Source organism: Mycteria americana, chromosome 1, assembly GCF_035582795.1.
Source record: "Mycteria americana isolate JAX WOST 10 ecotype Jacksonville Zoo and Gardens chromosome 1, USCA_MyAme_1.0, whole genome shotgun sequence".
NCBI classification, from domain to species: domain Eukaryota; kingdom Metazoa; phylum Chordata; class Aves; order Ciconiiformes; family Ciconiidae; genus Mycteria; species Mycteria americana.
In genome coordinates this window covers 104619231-104641568 of record NC_134365.1, presented here as the reverse complement: position 1 = coordinate 104641568, position 22338 = coordinate 104619231, and the positions used below count along the sequence as shown (strand labels likewise).

Below are 22338 nucleotides of genomic sequence, written 5' to 3'. Positions count from 1 at the left end.
ATAGACACATTGACTAATTACATATGGTTGTGTGGAAGTGTTCTCTGGTCCAGCAATAACTTATGGATTGCTCTAAGGACCATTGAGGTAGCAAATAAGTACACTTTATACTTTACTATATAGTGTGCTCTGTTTAAAATTTGATTTGAAACAATTTCTTTGGTGCTAATCAACTGTAAGTTTGAACTGTGAAACACTAGCTGGTATTACTGACATACAGCTCTGACTTTTTTTTATTCAGCAAGTTAATATGAAGAAGTTGATTTTCAGGTGTTTTCCTTCATGTGCCTTTGTAATACTGAGTGATTTATTTCAACAAATATTTGAGATTGCAACATCAAATATGGCATTTGTGCATTTAATACTTAACCGTTAGTCACAAACCTCATTATGACCTGATAACTTGTCAACTGCTTAGCTTTTTTATTTTTGTAAAGATTTAATTTCTGAAGCTTTTATATTTGTGAATGGTGAGGAGCTGGGAATAGCAGGTATTCCATATGTAAAAGAGGACTGTTTAGAGGAAAAGGGATGACATTTTTAGGGCTGTTCTCAGAGCTGCAGATTTGAAGCATTGCATTTAGTGAGTGCATGAAAAATGCACGACTGGCGTCTGAAGGCCCTGCTGGGACAGTCCTTAAACAAAAGGAGTTGTGGGCTTTAAGTGTGTAATATGTTCCTTATCAATTAGTTCTGCTGCTTGTGACAGTTCCAATTTGACTATCTGGCTGGCTTGTTGGAATAAGAACTGGAAAATATTTTTTTTTTTTCCTTTGGAGTTTTTGCCCTCTGTTTCATGTCTGAACAGAGGTTTGTTGTATATGGCTGCAGTCATATGCTTAGGAGAGGAAAGTGCAAAGAGAAGAATTACTCTGTACTGGAAAAATTGAGGAACACTGTGGAAGAAAACCATCACTTTTTCAATTAGACTCTTTATCACGTGTATACTTTATCAGACCTCTTTATGTGTGCCTGAGTGTTTAAAAAGTCTCACACTAGGTGAACAAAATAAGAGGTATTGAAAAGGCAATTTACTTACAGTAATATCTTATTTCCTGTGTTGTTGACTAGATTTGTGTTTGAATAAGAACATTTCTTTTGTGGCAGCACAGGTGCTCCTTGATTCTGCAGTGAAGGCAGTATTCTGTGCTTGATACTAGCTAGTTGCCATGGCAACAATTATGATGTCATGAATTCAGTACAGTGACTTCACTGCAGTGTATTTTATCTTTATTCTCAGTTTTCTTCAGATCTTGCTAGGAAACCAGAAAGCATCTACGTGTGATACTGTGACTTGCTTATTATGTGATAATGATGACTAATATGATCCAGATCTCTCTCTCAAAGTAAACCTAATTGCTGCTTACCTTTAAATTCACCCCCAGAGTCTGGGAAGCTAAGACCTTGCATTTTTATTTATCTGGACCTGCTTCAGCTATACTAGCCCAAAAAGTTTGCTGATAGGAATGAAGAGGAAATTTTTTTTTTAATTACTCAGATGTGATTCTTTTCAGCTGAGAGAAATGTATGTACTTTTAAAACTGAAAATGTGAGAGTAGCAGTGTCCTGTTACATCTCTTCTCCCAGAATAATTTGTTCAATTTGGGCTTGCCTTTCTTAGTCCTGTTCTTTTCCGAAGCAGGTGAAATGTTTTCTTAGTCTCCTTTCAAGGGTTTGTTGACCCGCAAATTGTACCAGGAAACTTCCTGTCCATCAGCCTTTGGAAATGGTCAGCTGTTTTCTGCTCTCTGAGTACTTCCATTTATCACCAGATTGTGCACCTCCATTTCACAGGTAGCAGAGCTGACTGTTCAGTGCATACTCTTAACCCTGTCCTCCATTGCCTTCTGATAGTCAAAGAGAAGTATTTAGCATTTTCCCTATATTTTTAGAGTGATATGACTTCCAAATTTAGCCCCGGTAAAAATGCCAATAAAAACATTGAGTTTAACTAGCCTGCATTTCTTTTGTTGACATAACTGTGTCTGTTTAGAGCTGGCTTATTGGCTTAACTCAAAGGTTGCCTGAGACTTCTGGGCCATCTGACTTTACATTATCAGTGAATAGTGCAAAGTATGTTAAAGTGGTATGCCAGGTATTTTTTGTAAGGCTTTTTTTGGCCTTGGCAAGTAAAATGTTCTTCACCTTTGGCTTAGTTTGACAAAGGTGGTTTCTATGTATAGGTAGGGCCTAAGTATGTTGTTGTAAGTATGCCAAAAGCCTTTCTAATAACAGGAGAAAATGTAGGATGTGCTGATATCTTCCTGTGCCTTACTGCTGCAGTGATCATTTGCATGAAATTGTATTGAGCATATATCCATTTAGGTGAGGTTAGAATTAAATGACCTCTTCACATTTTTCTTCCTCTGAAGAAAGATGGAGACTTGAAAAGCACCCACTAGCAAGTGGGAGGATGTCATGGACAGCATGTAAGGAAGATGAAAAACATAACAGGAAAATCAAAGTTACAGTTGTCTTTCAGCAGAAAAGAAAAAAATATCCTGTGTAGCCTGTCATTTAGGATAAGCATATCATGGAAGTTGAATTCTGGCATGCTGCAACTGGAGTTAAGAATATGTGATAGATGTTTTTGTTAATGAGCTACTAACAGGGAGCAAACTGCAAAATACTGTTGCAGGTACTGTTCCCATTACCTAAGTGCAGAGGTCCCGTGCTTGAAGATTTGCTGGTTTATGTTGGTAACAGCTGTGCTTAGAATTAGTAGGTTTTTTCTTTAATTAGCATAAATGTGCTATTGATGGGATAGCTTGTGTTAAATTGTCTAAATGCTTCTTCAAAACTGTAAACGCTTTTATCTTACTATAATGCCTGTGCACATGAAGGGTTTTACTAATTTAGGAGTACTGGTATGATTTGATTGCTAAAGCTTTTGGTCTTTGTGATCCTCAGAGTAGCCTTTTGTAATGTAGGTGAGGTTTTTTGTTTCTGTTCATTTCTAAACATTAAGGGTTTTCTAAACTTGTAGGTTTTCAAGGTGCAAATGGACAGGGTGCTAGAGAATCTCATCTAGGCTCCCTTTCCCACAAAAGGTTGGACCAGGTGAGCTTTTGAGGTCTCTTCCAGCCTGGGCTAGTCCAGGATTCTAGGATTAAGCTGTTGGAAGGAATAAGAGCTTTCTTAATGGCAAATTGACATAACTGTGCATGAAAAATTGCTAACTCAAAACTCTAACTTTTTAGTCATGTGGAGATTAGATCATTCAGTTCCCAGCAGTGTTCATATGAACGAGTGTTGCATTTAGAAATATTATTATGGCAGTTAATACCAGACTGAATATATATGGAATTTAAAGCTCTGGACTGCAGGTGTCTTGGCAATGCAAATTCTTCTGAAGAAGTGAAAGGGGAGTGTATAAGTTTTTTTTTTTAATACTTAGGAAAAATGATCACCCCTACAAAACTTCAGTGTGTGAAAACAAAAAGAAACTTGGAATGGAAAAAGCAAAAATAAGGTTTACTATGCGAGTCCCTTATTCTCTTTTATGAATGGATGGGCATATGGCCCTATCTGCAGTATATAGATCAGAAAGGAACCTACTGCACTTTCTTCAGACTTAACATTTAAGAGAATGGGACGATGGTGCTACAGCCCCCAACCGTTTCTTTTAGAATTATTACATGAAATACCTTAAACTTTCAGTGCTCTCTCTTATTCCACTCTAGATTCTTCTGTGAGAACTGGTTATGTTCTTGCCCACTGGGACTCGAAATAAATAAGCTAATTGGAATTACCTCAGTGCTGTTGCTTCTACTTAAAAATACAGCATAAAACCAAGGTAGTACATTAGTGTCTAGTTCACATTACAGGCTTCTACATGCTTTGTTTATACAGAGAGACTAGAACCTATCTTACAAGTTATTACCAATACTGGTGGTGCATGAAAGAATGGCAAAGTAATTAGCTTGCATTTCAGGATACAGTGGCAGATAGTAGCTTTAGTTTGTGTTTATTCAGGGGCTAGGACTGATGGTGGTGGTCTGGTACTTTTTTGGCTGCAGCTTTGAAGACTTTTTCTCCAGGTCAGCAGCTTCAACAGGATTTCAGTGAAAAGAGTTAAAATGCTTGGATGGGTCACTTTGCAGTGCCTACTTCACAGCCCAGAACCAAATTTGGTTCAGAATTGGATTGTGTGAAAGAGGAGTTAACAGAAGAAAGTGGAGGCTTGAACTGGTTGCTTGCTACTTGTAGAAAGGTTAGGAGGCTGGAAATGCCAGAGAGGTGCTTCAGGGATGGTACCTGGTGAAAAGCTGAGCTTCTAAACTTGGTCCTGCTCAGGGGTCCCTTCTGACATATTAACCTATCAACGAGTTCATCTGTCATCATTCTGAATATCAGGTGACCTAACCCACCAGTCCTTTGCTGCTTCCAGTCTGCTGGGGAAGGCTATGAACAGCATCACAGGTAGAGACACCCCTTCAGATGTGTCCTGTCCTCTAATAAAAACTCTGTCTTTAGAGGACAGGGTTTTATTGGCTTCATAAATTGCTATGTCTCTTGCAAAGACCTATATAGAAAACTCTATATATCACCTTTCAAAGCAGTAAGGGTTTGAAATTTAATGTTTTGAAAGCAATCAGGAGAATCTTCATCAGTACAGGAGGGCTGGCCTTAACAAGCATATATTAAAATTGTTATAGATGAGCTTTGGAGAAAACATACTGCATTAACTGGGACCCATGTGAAAACCTCCATGACAAATTTGTAAATGGAGATGGGTGATTCCCCCCACACCTAGGTCCACGATTGGGAGTGCTGTGGGATGCCAGGGTGGCATGGTTATCTTGGCCTCAGCAGGCTGCCTGGCTCCCTTTTTCTGCAGCTCTGATTCAGATTACCCAGCAGTCCTTGTGCTTTGCTATGATCAAACGATATAGCCCTCATGGAAAAATGTGCTACTCAAAGCTCTGTGTGGCTCCTGTAGCCAACTTGATCTTTACAATGGGAAATAGGAAAGCCTTCTTTATCTGATTAAACAGCCGACTTTGGCATGAAATCTCCTTTTTAATATCAACTTGCTGGAAGTGCTGTGACAATAAAAATGCCTTTTTTTTTTTCCTCTTGTTGGGAAAGCAAAAAAATTGACACTTCCTCGTTTCATGTATTACTGCCAGCATGTTCTCTGACATTCTTTGAGTTTAATCATCAGATGCGATACCCTGGTTGTACTCAAGCGCATAACTTTTCCACTCACTATTAACTGCCAGCATCTGTGCTACATGAGGGTTTTTTTCATGGTGACCTCAACTATTGTTTCTTCTTGCTTGCTATATTGGCGTTAAATGAATTGGTAATAAAATGAATTGATAATAAAATGAATCATGTTTCAACAGGAATCATTAAATTGCAGACATTGAATCATCAGTTTGGGAAATTACTGTGCCTGCTTTAATAGTGAAACATTACTTTGCACATAGAAATCTAAAAATACAGTATATTTTCTTTGAAAAATGGGGATACTTTTTCAGCAGTTCCCTGATAAAGAACTTCCCTGTCCTTCTTTTGGCACTAAGTTGTGATTTTACTGAAACAGAAACATACCATTAGCGGTTGAAGTGCTGTGTTACCATGCATATTATTTTGTCCCAAAGCACAGCAGAAGGTACTGTGCTTAAGGCACAAACCTGAAGAAACGAACTGTCCTAATATCCCACCTGAATAGAAAGAAAAAGTGAAGGTTTGCTATAACCCTTTTGGAATTTTCAAGGCTGTTTGTAAATGGTGTTAGGATAAACACCTTTCTGAGTCCTGAATTCCTCTTTAAAAACAAATGTAAATTTTGTGAAATAACTTTCCCATTAACATACATGAATGGTATTTTAAAAGTAAAATATATACACGGTTAACAAGAAGTTTGATAAAGTTGTCTGTATAAATAAAAAAATAAATAAAAGCAGGTTAACCCCCCCCCCCCCCCCCCCCCCCCCGAGCTTTATGAATGTATCCCAAACTAATTTGAACCTACTGAGACTTACCTACTGAGGCTCCCTCTACAGTCAGTGTAGGTGATGGCTCAGCTGGTCAAGTTTGACTTTCGTTCCAAATAGTAGACGTGAAGCAGTGCTCCTTGTGTATCCAGATTACAATGCATAATAAGCACATCGTAATGAACTTTCAAAGATTAGCCTATATGCTGTATTACTGTAAATGAAAGCCACTGGCAATAGCTTTGCAGAAGATGGCCCCATTTAATGACGTTAGGTGATCCAATTTTTTAAAGCACTGCATTTGCAGCAAAATGTGGGCTGCCTCTGTAGTAAATGGAGAGAAGGAAAGGTTAATTTCAGTAACCTAACAACAGCTTTTATGATTAAACTTGTTGGTTTCTGCCTTTGCTTTCTCTAGATAATTTTGGGTTTTGGTGGCTCAGGAAAGAAGATATTTTTATGCCCTTTTCTTTTTGATGTCTTGCTTAGGATTCTTTCCTTGTTTACCAAATACACACATGCTTACTTCTGTTGCAGTGCTATGGTGGAGAAAAGATTTGGGGGAAAAGGAGAGGAAGCACAAAGGCAGGGGAATAAGCCATGAAAAAGTGTTGAGAAAGATATAGCGGGAAAAGAACAGCTCTGTAGGAAAAGAATACTCTGCATATTCTTTATAAATAGTGCGTCATGCGGGTCAACTTCACATCTATGCCTATGGTGTAGTAGATATAGAGAGATACTTGCCTGGTTGTAATTGCGAAGTATTGTTGGAGCAAATGCTTCTTGAGAGAAAAGTCAGAAACTGTGAAGAAGAAATCTTAGGATCAGTGGACTTACTCTTTAGTCATTCGGTTATCTATTAATGCATGTAATTAAAAAAGAGCAGTTGGAGTAAGTGCAGTGTTCAAGTAATGCAACCTCAAGATTTTACGCAGAGATTGGCATTTCATCTGGCTCCCCAAATTTGTGGTGTTTGCATTGGCTTCTGCTTCTCAGATAGCGTTGATTGAGTAGCAAAAAATGTTGTTTACAGTAAACACTGTCTTTCATATGTAGACAGCAACAATTAATTATAGGGTGGGGATAATAAACATAGAAGGTTGATACCTAGTCAGACTGGAGAAAAGTATCCTTGAAATGTTCTCTCTAAAACAGTTGTCCACAGCCCTTGCAGCAGAGATAAACAGCATTTGTTGGGCTCTGAGAGGATCACAAGGTTCCATATGTGATTTCTAGGGATGATTTCAGTTCTGAGAGCATGTAGAGCATTGTGCATGTGACACATCTTTTTCAAGAGAAAGGAATTCCCTTTACTATCATGTCTTACTACATGCACATACATAATAATAGTTTTGTTCTTCGATCCAGAATGAAATTAAAATCTAGACACTATACAACTCAACTGGTTGAGCTCAGTTAGTGGGCTTGTATTTTAATTTGTGCAGTGTCTACAACAGGGAGAAGACATACAGACTTTGTAGGAAGAACATGGATGTCTGGTATTTTCTGTTCCAGAACGTTTGCTTGAGAAGCCGTATTGAATTTACTTCCTTTTTATATTTAAAAAAGATTTCCTGAATACTTGACTGTTTAAATACTAGTATGATGTGCCACTGCAGAGGCGTTTTCCTTTCATATTGCTTTCATTCAATAAGATGCGCATTTTTTCTGTATAAATGAACTCGTATTCAGTAGTGCAATTGATGAATTCTCATCCTCTTTTCTTCCTGCTGTACCAGGTGTCAGTGCTTTTACTTGTGTGATCAGAATTTTCTAATGAGGGGAGGAAACTGTAAGAACTGGTTTGAAATCACTTTTCAAGTTCCAAAAAGAAAAAAGAAGGCAAAGCCATCTTAAAATTAACAGCTGGAGTATTTTATTCTTTATGGCCTTTCAGAAGGGAAAGAATAGAGGTGGATTTTTTTGGGGGGGGGCTTGTATGAGTGAAACCTTACACAGCTTTCTTCCCATTCTTCTATCATGTTCACCCCTCATCTTTATCATAGAAATGTAATTCCTCTTCTGATGACTTTCCTCTGAGGTTTGTCCTCTGTGACGCAAACTTAGTTTGGTTGACACAATCTCTGATTCTGTTCAGTTTTGCTCTTTTTTTTTTTCCCCCCATATGTCACCTTATTTTTGGTTAAATAATTTTAATGATCTTTTTAGAGAGAGTCTTTCTTTCAATTTTTTTTTTTCTGAAGCCCAAGTAAATTGAATGCAAAAATAAAGCCATGCCAAGTGGTTGCAGGACGCTTAGGACAGAGTAGTGCCTGCACAGGGGCACTCCAACCCACCCTGTGAATAAAAAGCTTGAGTGAGATGTGTTGCTAGGCTTCAATTATTGTTTTCTTTTGGCAATTGGGGGTGGGGTTGACCATATTTAAATAATCATTTGAATATTTTGGTGTGGGCTCCTTTTTTTCTGTGCAAATTTTTCTACCAGGATTGTCAGTAATTTTTTTTTTTTTCCCCCTTTCCCCTCTTTCTCCTCCAAACCCACAAGACAAAAGTGAGAAAGTCCTTAATCATCCAGGCTTGCAGGTTCATAGATGAAAAACTTTGTATCTGAAGTGACTGGCTCCTGACCTTGCTCATTGGTTGTGAGAGCCATTGACTCTTTCACCTATGATCTGGAAGAAAGTGGAACAGTGCTAGATCAGAACACCTGGATAAGTTCTTTGCTTGAAATACATTGTTTTCTCTAAAAAGTACCAGGAGAGCTTGTTTCCAGCTACAGGATACCTGTATCCCATTTGGAGTGACTTGACTTTGTAGGCAGTAATGGGGTCCACTTGGACAACACTGGGATATAGTGCTTCTGCTAGGCAACTGTGATTTTTACGTAGCGAGTCACTGAGTGATTAAGGCAGATGATGGCCTTCGTATATATAGTTTCTTTTCCTAAACCCTGTATTTTTTATGACTTTGAGCAGCAGCATTGATGTGTGTTCTACTTATAACTGAGTAAAAAGTGTTTTGAAATGGGAATTGGGACAGGAAGCTGTGTAATACCTAGTGTCACTTCTAGGCACACAAAAGTTCTCCAGACACAGGTTGGTCGGATAAGGATAGATGGTACTGTTACAGAGACTCAAGCACAGGAAAAAACCCATGCTATCCAGGCTGCTTGTAGCATTGATGCTTCCAGTGAGCAGAAACAAATGTTTGGCATACGAAGTCTTATGACTATTTGACTTGAAAAGGTAGTCCAAGTTTACAGTAATAAAAGTCTATTTTGTATTTATTGTGTTCTAGTAAGGAAGTTTTTTGCCCTTAGAAGGTCTCTGTAGGAATAGAGAGTCTGTAAATGCATTACAAGTTGGGATTGTAAACTGGCAGCACAGTCCAAAGCTGCAGTTGAGTGCTAGAAACTTACATTTGTTAGTAGAAACAGATTTTCATATGTCTTTGCTGCAAAATGGGGCATTCTGATATTTAAAACAGTAATTTTGAAACACCCTTCCCTGGTTTTTCAGATGATGGCAGCTAGATCACCTTTCAATTGAGTAGCAATTCAGAGGTACTCTCTACCTTCCTGAAGTCTTGAATGTGAAGCTAACATGGGAAGAAAGTACTCTGCTTGTTAGGGAAGTCTTATGTGTGACATGCTTTAATTCAAGGTAAAACTGAATGGACAAATTTTGAGAAATGATACGGCCCTTCCTAACGTTCTTCCTGAGAACCCAGCTCTTGGTGCCTGCTGTTCTGTCTCAAGGCTACCGTGATCAATAATCCTCATGTGCAAAGGAGGAGAAATGAGTACTTTTTCTGAACTCTTCTTCCACTTCATGGAGTGTTAGCTGTTCTGTGGAAAGACTGCTTGCCCTTACACAACAAATATCTTATTTAATGTGCTGTTTAAGAGCAACTGAGGGAAAATTGTATCACAAGGTAAAGAATTGTCCTTTTATGAAGCAGCTGTAGTTCCAATTACTTTGTTTCATTTCAGAATGGGGAACTTGTCATGATAAAACGTAGACAGCTTTAGCTTCCTTTAGCACTATGAAATGAACAGGTCTAATCCAGCAACAATGTTAAGTACACAGTTGCTCTTCACCTGAAAGGAGAATGTATTTTTACCTGTAATATCTCAAATTAATTTAATGACATTGTGACAGTAACGTAGGGTCTAGGAACACTATTATAATTCACTCATAGTTAAAAACTTATTTTTGCATGTAGATCTTGGGGAACAGCATCCGGATTCTGGATCCGGATTCTGTTCATCTGGATTCTGGTGAAACTTGAAGATCTATATGAATGAAAGAATAAAAGCTGGTATGGGGATGAATAGGGATAGTTAAAGATTCCTTTATAGCACTGTACAACAGTACTAGCCATGACAAGAAGCTGGATGTTAGCTTTTCCAAATCAGAAGTTTGGTGTGCTTTTGGAAATTTGCTGAAAGCCGAAAAATGCAGTCTTTCAAAGGGGCATAATAAAACAACGGTCTTGGCATTGTCTTTCTGCTTTCCAAGTCAGAGGCTTCCAGGTCTCTGAGCTTTGATCTTGGAGCCAGCAATGGAGAGGCACTGCCTATTGCAGCAGCACTGCAACTCTTGGCATCTAGCTATCATCACCAAATTTTAATTTTATTGTTCTTTAGGGATTCTTTTGTCTCAATTGAAATTCCTTGAGGGGGTTTGTTTCATAAGTATTAGCAGATTTTCCCCTTTTCCCTTGAACAAAATTCCGCCCTGAGGCGTTGCTGTTTCTTCCCTACATTAAGGTTGCATGCGTTTACTTTGCGCACATTCAGCTAAAGGTATTTCATATACATAATGTACTTGCTATTTAACGTTTTGGATATTGTGAGATAGGAAATAAGAAAACCAGTTCAATGGAATAAATAACATGCTGTTAACTGGGGAGCAAAGAAATAAGATACAGAATATGTATTAAAAGAAATGGTTTGTAATACTGTTTTGGCAACAAATTTGTGTGTTGACAGAGCAAGGGAAACTTTGAGATACTGGGTTCTGTAGCAAAGCAAAACAAAAAATGAAATTAAATCGTTAAAATGAGGGTTGATTACCAAGTAAAACATTAGTATGCTGCTTTTAAATATGTTAATGTGAGTAAATTCAGAGAACTGAGGTTAGGACTGCAGAGATTTTCACTGGTTTATACTGCCTCCAAATGGCATCCTAAGCAAGTTTCCTAGCTTACATGTTCCTCAGTTTCTCAAGCTGTAGGGTTTGATTTGCTTTCACTTCTTTCAAGTAAAAAAAAAAACCCGAACAAACAAACAAAACCCCAAATGATCAGAAACTTTCCTGCCTTGTTGGGTGCTTGAGGCTTTAATGTTTGGGATGTATTTTGCGATCATGAGATAAAATATACTGAAAAAATGTACAGTGATAGATTAATTTTTCCCTTCTTCCCCTAATATTTCAATTAAGTATTGCTGGAGTAAGTAATCCCTAATGTTGTCGCACTGACAAAAGATATTTCTGAGTGGGTATGGCTCAATACACAAAGGTATGTCCCTTTACTTTTCCCGCCCGAGAGATAGCAAGTGTCTTTAATTTTTAGATTCCAATTTTTTTCTCTTGAATTCTCAGTCTGATTTATATCATTCAATATTCAATTTGTAGTTTTCATTTCAATTGTAACGTTATTCAAGCTACAATAACCCTTTGCAGTCGTTGGCTTTTATTGCAGTGTCTGTTCAGGCTTTGGTCTTCTGATTGCTGTCAAATATCTGCATTGTGCTGTTTGGTTAGCTTTGGATAGTTCTCTTGGGTATTTTGGAGCTCACTAACACTTAAAGATCACAGATGTAGTAATCCAGCACTGATGACAGGAATCTCTTTGTTTTGAATTCTCAAAAATAAGAATTAGTAAGAATAGGAAAGTATGGCTACCAAGAAAGCTTTGGCTCTGTTATGTCAGCTTCCTGAAAAAGAAATGCCATACAGATAGAAAAGCTATTGTAGCAGAATGCTTTTCTGACTGAATTAATAGTGAATGCTCTTAAAAGCATCCTTTGTTATTAACCCAAATCAGTTGCTAATACGTGGGGACACCTGAGCGAGGAGCCGCCAATAATGCATTGCAAAAGGTGAGCAATTGTCAGAAGGGCTTAAGGAATGCTCTTCCTAGGTGGCATTTGTAAACTGCCTGGTATGAGCTGCTGCTTTTGTGAAGCAATAATCATGTATCTGTGATATCTTAATCAGTTGCCATTAAAATGAGGGTGATGTCAAATGTTCGCTATTGCCATTTCAATATAGTAAAATAAGATAGAATAAATTGAGAGGAAATGAGTCAGTCTTTGTTTAAATACCCATTAGTGCACGATGCACAAAGCCTTGTTATGAGGGAAGTTGTTCCCTCTACTCTAGTTTCCTTTATGAGTCTCCTGGCTTCTCTAAAATAAACATAAAGGGTGTTTTTAGTTGCCATGGAAGTGGCAAGACAAGAGGTAGACTCTTCTAGTGGAGTAATTTTAAAGGGGGTGTCAGGGAGATAGTGTTCTTCCAGTACAAAAAATAGAATGTGTTGTTATCAAGACATGGTAAAACAATATATAGTTCTTATAGCACCATTTAACTGAAGCTTTTGGATTACACTGAAGCCATAGGTCTCAAGGCTACCGTTTTCATAAGCTTCATCTGACTGTTTGGGACAAGGACATGGTTCCTTGTTTTTCTGCCTTATCAGATTTGAGAAGCTTACATAAACTCCTCAGCAGAGTTTGAGACTACTCCACAAGTTGTACTCTGTATGGACCAAACCTTACCTTATTTGGGGTACAGAAGTGCTATGTAATCCTATGTTTGTGTAAGCGGTAGTGTGTATCTCTCTCATTCAAACAATAGCTTCTCTTTCTCCAGCACCAGCAGCTGCTGTGAGAGAAGGATGGGAAGGCCAAAAATAAAAAGGGAGGGCTTACAGCTCACAAAGCTGGAGGTGGGTGGCAGTGTTGGCTTAGGGAGAACTGATACAGCAACTGCCCTGTGTACTTCTGCTTCCTTAGTGTCAGTAGCAAGTCTATCTCTGGAATAAGAATATGCATATAAGAAAAGTTGAGCTGCCTAGGCAGCATTTCCTTCTTTAAGAGACATTCTTACCTTATGGAAAAAGTTGCGAAGATGGGAATAGCCATTGACCACTTGTTCGACCACACTGTTTTTTATATTGACTTTTGAACTGACAAATCTTGGAAGAAGAAATAACTAAATTGGCTTAATATTGCTGCAGAATCTCATGATCATTCAGGAATTGCTAATTAACAAAGTGCCAGAAAATGGAAGCAGGTAGAGCAAGTTAAGTATGCTTCTGTTCAGCTGCAAAAAAGGGCAGATTATATCCCCCAAATCTGCCTCCATGGAACATACTGTTTTATAAAACAGTGTCGTGAGAGTGGGTGGAAAAGACATGCATCTATCAGGTAAACTCAGTTTGACACAGGCACGTATATAAATATCTCGGGGTACTAAAGTAGGCAGTGATAGGATTTGTCATGTTGCAGGGTCTTGTACCAACCAAGTTGAAGGTTTTGTATTTTGGAATTTGATGAAGATGTCACTTTTTTTTTTCTCTTGATGGTCTTTTATTGAGGATGGGTTTTATCTATACTATGGCTCCTGTAAGCACACTGGCTTTTAAATCCTACAGAAATGTTACCTCTAGTGCAGTTTCATGTTACAGTTTGTCTGATATCTGGCCCCTGCTGAAAGGGATCCCCTTGCCTTTGACTGTTAGTTTTTATACCTTTCCTCCCCAAGTGTTTTGTTTTGTAATTGAACGATTAAAATATATCTGGTTTAATTTGCTGATTGAGTGGAAACTATCCCTCTTTTCAGGGTTGATTTTCCTCCCTGTTAGCTAGGGGAACCAATTCTCCTGATGCCGCATAGCAACTATCTAACAGAGGGAAGCAGTGGGAGCATTTGCTCTTTGGGAAAATCTTGTCCCTTCACATCATCTTTTGTGCAGTTAACTTGCAGCCTGGCTTATCTGTTTTGGGGAACTGTGGCACCAGTATGATGCCCTTAGTTCTGTGGTGATTTTTTTTTTTTTAAACTGGCACAAGTGTGGGTTGCTGCTGAACAGGCAGGATCTCGTGTTTCCATGCCTGTCTGGTGTTCCTTTTATGTGTGCTGCCACCTGCCCACCACCAAGCTTCTGCTAGATTGATTCTTGCTGCTACTTGCTAGGCAAGTGTGGTGGTAAGGTCAAGTGTACAGGCATCAGGAGAGGATGGAAAGTCAAGAACTTTGTGTAATAACCCGTATTTGCTTCAGTTTATAATGATGCTGTTTCTGGTCTGCTTGAGGTTCTCGCTAAAGAAGCAATCTGATATTTGTAAAGTATCTTTGGAATGAAGAAATGTTTTGCCTGATTGCTTCCAGTTCTGGTTTGATTTTGTAGTTTTGCTTTTTCTATAGACAGCAGTAGGAAGCCTAGAGTTCATACTCATTCATCTTTTTGGGGCTGTGGTTTGGTTAGGAAAGAATATCAGGAAAGTAAAAGGAGGATGAGAATGTGGAGGGATTATTATTATTATTATTATTATTATTATTATTGGTTTTTTTACTTCTTACTGTGGGTCTAGTATAGCCCTGAAATCTAACGTGTCTTAAAGTAAAATAAAAAAATCAGAGCAATTACCTGTTTTTGGTAGCATGGCAACATTTCTGGAGGCATTCTCTGAAGTATTCCCAGTGGATGTGCACAATTAAGGGAAGTAAGTAGTTTAAGATAGAATACGTAATCTACATAGCGACTTCTAGAATAGAAAGCCTCTAAGTAGACATGTGATTGCTGTGCACATCACAGGAGAAGCAAGACTGTATGAAAGCTATTTATACAATATACATATTCACTGTCTGAAAGCTAAGTGAGCGTATGCCTGGAAGCTGCACTAACAAAATAAATAGATGAGATTTCTTTGTAACTTTAAAATAATACAACTGCTGCCTCCAGTCAGTGTCATGATGAATGACTTCTCTTTCGTGATCTGTACGCTGGATTAATGCAGTGTATTTTATTTGGGTTGCGTTATAAACTATTTCTCGATGACTGGTTCAAGTGTGGTATATGACTGTACTCTGCTTGTTGCCCCAAATATTAAGTGATAGCTACACTCTGGAGTATCTTTTCTTCAGAAGCTGTGCTTAACACCTTGTTCTCCAGTGTGCATGTGATAAAATGATTCGGGACCAGTCTACTGAAGGAGTGGTTTGACTCTTCTGTCAGTCAATGCTATCATGATAGGTGTTGGTTGTCTAGTATTTGGTATTTTCTATCCATATACTTGACATGTTCTGCGGTGTAAAGTTAGTTTTTCATTTATCTTTTGGCTGAGAATTGTCAGAAGTTGGTTGTTGAAACTATTAGCCTTAAACCAGAAGAAAGATTTTATACAAATTGAATCTCTTATTGCAGGAAAGAATTATTTTTTAACTTTGTTTCTTTAGTGGTGTGTCTTTGTTTCCAGTTCCTGATTGACTTAGTAATCTTTTGGTTGATTTTGACCAATTTGACAGAAAGGCAGATGTATTTGGAAATTTTTCTGCAAGTTCCATGAAACTGAGCCAGGGGAGGAGAGGGATCCTAGGAATGCTCTGAGAAGATGACAGTAAGATGGACTCGTGTTACGGGCATTGAAGAGTTAACATAAATAAATCCGTCCTTAAAAATGTTGCAAACATAAGAAAAGCTTTGGTCAAACACAATATATGAAAACTTAGCAGACAAGCCAGTGTTCACAGAATGGCATGTTTAAGATGGTCAAAACTCTGGGTTTTGGCAGAATAAAAGTAATTTTAACATGTTTGTGTGTGGGGTTGCTTTTTTTAAATATATGAGAATTCTCAGAAACAGCCAGAAGTCTTTGTAGTCATTAATATATTTGCTTTGCCAGCTGTAGGAGCTTAAGTGCTGTCCAGCGTGACCAGATACTTGTGACTGCAGTTCTCTTCAGGTGTGTGTGAGATTTTTGGGTGGCAAAGGTAAACTTCCTCTTGCAAAGAAACAAGTGTGGGGGCAAACAAGATCCAAGAGAAGGCAGCAGAATCTTTGGATTCAACTCTTCTACTCTTACCCAAAGTTATGTTAGTAATGGTCTCAAATACTTTACATTTCTGTAATTAGTACATCAGAAGTATTCTAGTGCCGTCTGCTTTGTATGGCTGTAACACTGTCAGTATTCAAAATGTTTTATACATTTAATACTCAAAGACACTCCTGGTGCACAAAACATTTAATTTTTATCTTCAATTACTTGAATTGCTCTGTAAGCTCTTTACTTCTATCTTTTTTGCTTCTACTCAAGTTTCTATGATATGAAATACATTGTCTAACTTGTGAAGTCGATGTAATAGGTACAGGTTCTGTAATTCTCACCGGTGGAATTAGCCCACTTTAAAAAAACCCAAACAAACAACAACAAAAAAAAAACACAAAAAAACCCCAAAAAAACCAAACAAAACACACCAAAACCCAAACCATAATTACTTCAGAAAACACAGTTCCTAATCATAGAAAACAAGCTTGTGATAAAGAAACATTTCTACCAGTTTTATTTCATGGTGTTGCCCAGGTTACCTTACAGGTAGCGTAATAGGTTACAAATATGCTGCCAATGTGAGACAGAAACCTCTCTGTAAAGCATAAAGACAACTAAAATCTATGTCAGTGGCTGCACTGGCAGTCTGCTGGGGACTTACTTGCTTGTCAGTTTATAAGCATGCATTTTTGTATAATTTGCATAGTCTAATTGTGCCTTTGGACTTTCAAATAAAATTAACCTTGTGCAAGCTCATTAAAATACATGTCCTTAAAAATGGGTGTACTTTATAGTCCTATTTGAAAAAGGAAGAAAAGTGTTTTAAGTTATGGAATGAATTTAAAAATTTTGATTTAGGGTATCTTTTTTTTTCAGATGAAGAAAAGATCTGTTCTCAAATTAGAATAGTCAAGTAATGAAAAGAGCATTGTCAAGTAGGAAAGTTACATTATGGATTTACTGTTACTTTCTGCACTCTGGAAATAGTGTGCTATAGGTAGACACTTATGTTGTCAGAATATGTAAATCAGGAAGGAGATGGGTTAATTGTCGATAAGGGACAACTTAAGATCCTTATGCATTAAAAATCTTATATTGAATTAAAACAATTATTAATAATTTATTGTGATATTGACACATAAATCTCTCTACGTTTTGCAATCTCATGTTTTATTACGAATACTATTGGCAAGCATTTTCAGTATATACATCAGAGATAAAAATACACAAAGGAATATATAAATTATGTGTAAGTAGTTGATGCACAGTATTGAGGGGAGGAGGTGGTCTAGCAGACAAAAAAGATGCTTGAGAAAAGTGCAGTCTGCAGTTTATGAATTATTTCATATAAATATTGCCTATGGCATGGATATTTAAAGAGGGTGAAAAGCTGAATATATTACGAGAGCTAGTATTAACTGCCGTTAGCAAGCTATTGGAGCATGCTCAAGCAATTCAAAGAGGAGGGGACCGAACTTGGAAGCCTGTCTCAGATACATCCTAATGTTTTTTCTGTAGATAACCAAGTTGAAGCCACTTCGTCTTTTGAAGAATTAATGTGTTGATTCTTGTCGTAAGTAATGATAAAGAATTATTCAGAAAATGGTGACTCTTGAACAGTTTGCACAGAGCAGCCTTATGTTGCGCTGGAGAGATGCGGTGGGTATCCATCTGTGAGCTCACCCCCCCAGGTGGCGCTGGCTGTGCTGGTGCTCGTGCTGCTGTCCGAGCTGGAATCGCTGTGCTGGCAGTTCGGAGAGGGCTGTATGGAAAATGTATGCCTTTCAGGTGACTACTGGAAACCAGATGTTTTTGATAAGATTTTGATAAATGTATTGGGATCCATTGAGAATAAGATTTAACATGAAAATAAATAAAAAACACCCAGGGGAGTAATTCTATTTTATTTATATTCCTTAGCTCAGATAGATTTATTTTTTTTTTAAATTTTTCTTCCGTTCCTTTCTTCTAGCTTTCTTAATAAGAGCATTGGACAATTTATCCCCATGATGAAATTATACGAAATGTTTTCTGCCCTTTTTTTGAATCTAAAACCTTCAGCAATGCATACAGCACAACTGAATTTTCAAAGGAAAACTCTTTGAAGTCCTTTTTTCTTTCTTCTTTCTTTGTGTCTCTGTCTCCCCCTTTCTCCATCTCTCCCCCCTCCTTCTTCTCTGTCTGTCAAGTTCAAGAGCAGCTCAGATGCCATGAATTAAGTGAAGCACAAAAGGGGAAAAGGAGACCCTTTTGAAGAACAAAGGCCTCCCATTAGGCTGCCGTGTTCTTTCTCTGACCAAAATTGCTCCCTACATGGTTTTTATTGCTGTCCACATGCTTGGCACATAAGGTAAATACAGTAGGACCCTCGTTACCTCACACTCTCTCTTCCTCTTCCTTCTTCAATAAATGTTTTGTCTCTTTGATGTCCCTAGTAATTCTTATACTGATTGTTCCCACCCTCATAAAAGCCCCAGGGGTAGTCATGGTGGTGGATAGCATTAGATACTGTGTAAATGCTTCCAGAAAAGAAGACAAACTGCAGCCAAAGAATTTATTTCAGGTGGAAGAGAATGGGAAGGAAATACAGATGTTTTCTTTTCTTCTCAACATGTTGCCTCTGTGCCCCAGCTACACTTACATATCTCAGGGAAGTTCATAATTTCTTCCTGTTTGTTTCAAAAACAAACAAGGAAATAGGGCTAAATCTGAGTTATGAGGAAATGCATGCCACAAGACTTTAAATCTATAGAAATCATCTCTTAAGCCTTCTTGACTATTTATTTTTCTTTATGTTTTGGACAGCTATCTATTCCAGAATTCTGGTGAAAAGTACCAGCTAAGGTTCAGACCTAGATAGGTTTAAAATGTGAACTTTGTAGTGCGCACCTTTTGGAAAGAAATCAGTCAGGCCCTTCTTATTGAAGAGAAGTTGAAAAATAGCACTGAAGTGTATGCATGCATATACAAAAACTTAAACCAGTGTAAAACACTGTATCTTAAACCTAAAATTGCAAATAAACTTTTTAGTACTTAAAGAACAAAATTTGCTGATAGCTTGAAAGGCATCTTTTGGGGAGTTGATTTTTGTGGCAGAGTCTTGAAAGATGAAAATGATTGATGTGGGATAGCATAATTCATGCCTAAGTTGTCTGGAAACTGTAAAGCATACAAGTAGTTCTTGGAATTTGGAATTTATGTTCTCCCAACTTCTACTTCTTTCCAAATAAATGATTTTCAAGGATAGCTATTTGGTTTGGTATTTGTGCTTGCTTTCATTTTCTAGTTCTGCATTTTCACTGACATGAAGTATTTTTATTAGCTTGTGTAGCACAGTTAAATATGTAATGATTAACAGAAAATGCCCCACTATTTTCATTTTTGGCACTGCTTCTTAATGCTACCACCTCACCTCCTGGAATTTATGCTTTTATGAGCGTATACTGTTATGAACATAGTAATTCCAGAGAAAATGTCAACAAGGCTACTTAAAGAAATAACAATGACTCTTACCAGTCTATTTTGTGGATTACGAGGCAAGGAAAATCCACCTTGAAATCTGACTTTTCATGGCAAGTTTGATTCTGCTCCCCCTGTCCCCCCAATTGATCATGTTGTATAAGAAATTTTGCAATAAATGTTATTGATTGTAATCAGTCAAATTTTTCTTCGCTCTGTGAGCAAGGTTTTACACACCCCCTTCCCTGCAAAGGAATTAAACTCACTTCCTCATCCACTTGTAATTGGCCTACTTAGCTTCCTGCTGTGTGGGGAGGGAGGCGATGCCAGCATTTAATGAACTTTCAGTATATAATTGGTTTATTTTGATTCATATTTTATGCAAGAATGGATTGTCTAAAATGGAATCTGTAACTTCAGGTTTTCTGGTAGAATACTGTGTGGGTAGCAGTAGTACATCTACTTGTGGTAGATGTGGATGCTGTGATTAATGGCAGTGGCTACAGCTGCCTGAGCATGGAAGATGAACCTTTGTTCTGTCTTCCCCCTCCCCCTTACCATGCACCATTTGTCATGTACCCTCTCCTGTTGTCATTTAACCTATGTCCTCTTACTCCATCATGGAGTTGTACCTGTAGTCATCTTCCCCAGCCTCACAAATCTGAGCCAAACCCTGCCTCCCCATCTGCCTGTGGGGATGTTCTGCTTGCTGATCAGAGTGAATTTTAGCTGACACTGGGAGCAGATCTTCACCCTGATCTTGAGCAGCACATGCAGGTCTCAACTGTGCCAGGATGGCCGCAGCAGCTGCTGCGAACAGTGGGTGAGGAGATGCAGCTGCCACATCCATGGTTTAGCTACAACAACTGTTGATTTGTGTTAACTACCAATCACTAGCATGGAGATGCTTTTGTTGGGAATTGTGCTTTATACTGAGTGTAATGCACATACCACCACTGACAAGTCTGTGAACCACTGGACTAAAAGGCTCCATGTTGGGTAGAATAAGAAGAGTTTCTGAGGTAGGTGGGGCTTTATCATGCAGTTTAGTGGTATGATTTTAATACTACTTGGAATTTCCTTAAAGATGAAAAGGAACTTATATATAAATACATTTTACCGACACAATAAACAGTGAGTGGCAGCTTCTGAGTGCTCCTTCCAACACTAATAGGAGAATGATTTTCCCAGGAACATCTTGTTGATAACTTGTGTTTTTAAATTCCATCAGATTATATTCTTCCTCATCTTTTTTCTTTAAGAACACATAATGTACACCCAGAAGACACCACTGTAAATTTTCGATCGTGTGTCTGCACAAAACAGACTTAGGGCCTGAATTTTGAGTTTTATTTGGTAATTTCTGTATAAAGACCAGTGACACAGTAGAAGAGAAGACTTGGCGGCTTCCATTGAAGACTTCTTGAAATAAGTAATGAAAGAACATATGAGCAAGAGGCTTAGTTTTAATTACTCGAAACTGTGTTCCGTACTTACACAGGAACTGCAAATTTTCAACAATAGCACCTAGTGCCTTGAGGCAGAGCCCCACAATGGAAAACACTTATATTGCTACTCTTGAAATAAGCTGAACATTTTTAAGAAGTGGTGTTGTCTTCAGAATGACTTTGCACCACCATATTGACACTTGCAAAACCAGATTTCAGTTGAGATCCATGGCGTAGCTTCCAAAAGCACTGAATGTGACATGCAGAGATACGAATCTTTAAACCAGCTGAAATACATCTAGATCTGCTCTTGTGAAGGGTTGTGGGCATGGGACTAGTGGAACTGCGGGTTTCCAGATAAAAATTTGGATGGCTTTATGAATGTTAACGCTACCCTCCAAGACTGGTGCATGAGAGATAACTGTTTCTCCCGCATTCAGATGTGTACTTCTGCCAGCTCTGTTATCATTCGCCTCTGAGCTGGTATGGCTGAAATGTATCCTACAAGAAAAGAAAAATCGTATTCAGTTAGAGCAGCAAGATGTTCTTGCCCTCCTCATGACAACACAGTCCCTCAAGTTGATTGAGAAATGTAGATATGGAGGAGGGAAAGGGTCAGCTGTTCAAATGGCAGCCCCCATTCCTGAGGTAACGGTGAGGTCACAGGGTGCTGTCAGCAGGTGGCTATGCTGTCACCAAATGCCTCTCTAGCCTCCATGCCAGTTTTTTGATCTAAACTCCTGTGACTCCCTGGAAGAGACTTCTTTTAAGAGGTTTTTGGTTTTAAAGTTTTTTAATTTGAGCACAGCTCTTGTGAAGGTTGTCACTTTGCCACTACATTTTCAAGATCTCAGCATTCTTGTATGTCTGTGATATCCTGAATGCTCCTTAGTGTACGAGTGCCAAGCCACCACATGCAACTCAGCCCTACAGATTGAATATTTGCTACTTTGATTAAAAGGGTTTTCTATATCTAAAACTTTCTCCTGTAGTGTGAAAATGGAATTTCTTTTGTACTGACACTGCCAGAAGTTTCTCAGGTTTGTCTTCATTTTGAACGCTTAGTCATTCAGGAAAGACTTGCTTATCAGAGCTCTGAAATGCTAGGTTGGTTATTCTAGTCATTGAGATTCTCACAGGGTCGGTCCAGGATAAGTGGTCCATTACATCATCTGCTCCTTCCCAAAGGGCCAATATTTCTTACTAGATTCCTAGTAGAGCTTTCAAGCTGTGTAACTATTCTTATCCTCATCACACAAAATGTAAAATTTATTGAGTTTAAAACAAATACAGTTTTCTGCTTTTTTATTCTTTGGTTTGCAGACAACAACGCTTTGAACTGTAGCTAGCATTCTGAGTTCTCTGCCACTGGAATGGGCTCTTTTTCACTAGCTTGCTTTAGGTGATAATATGGAGATTATCCTTTTTATGTTTAAATTCCTTGTTTCTTGTACTTAGCATTTTT

General features: G+C 38.2%; 1 protein-coding gene across 6 annotated transcripts in view; it reads left to right on the top strand.

Moving 5' to 3' along the window:
- The window catches only part of POU2F1 (POU class 2 homeobox 1), a 114243-nt gene that overhangs the window by 11626 nt on the left and 80279 nt on the right, over nt 1-22338 (top strand). The window contains exon 2 of one of the 6 annotated variants that reach the window (XM_075515953.1): nt 15823-15882. The exons of the other annotated variants lie outside the window; for them this stretch is intronic. The gene's annotated coding sequence lies outside the window, so the exon portion shown is untranslated. The remainder of the gene's footprint in view (nt 1-15822; nt 15883-22338) is intronic. 6 annotated transcript variants of the gene reach the window in all.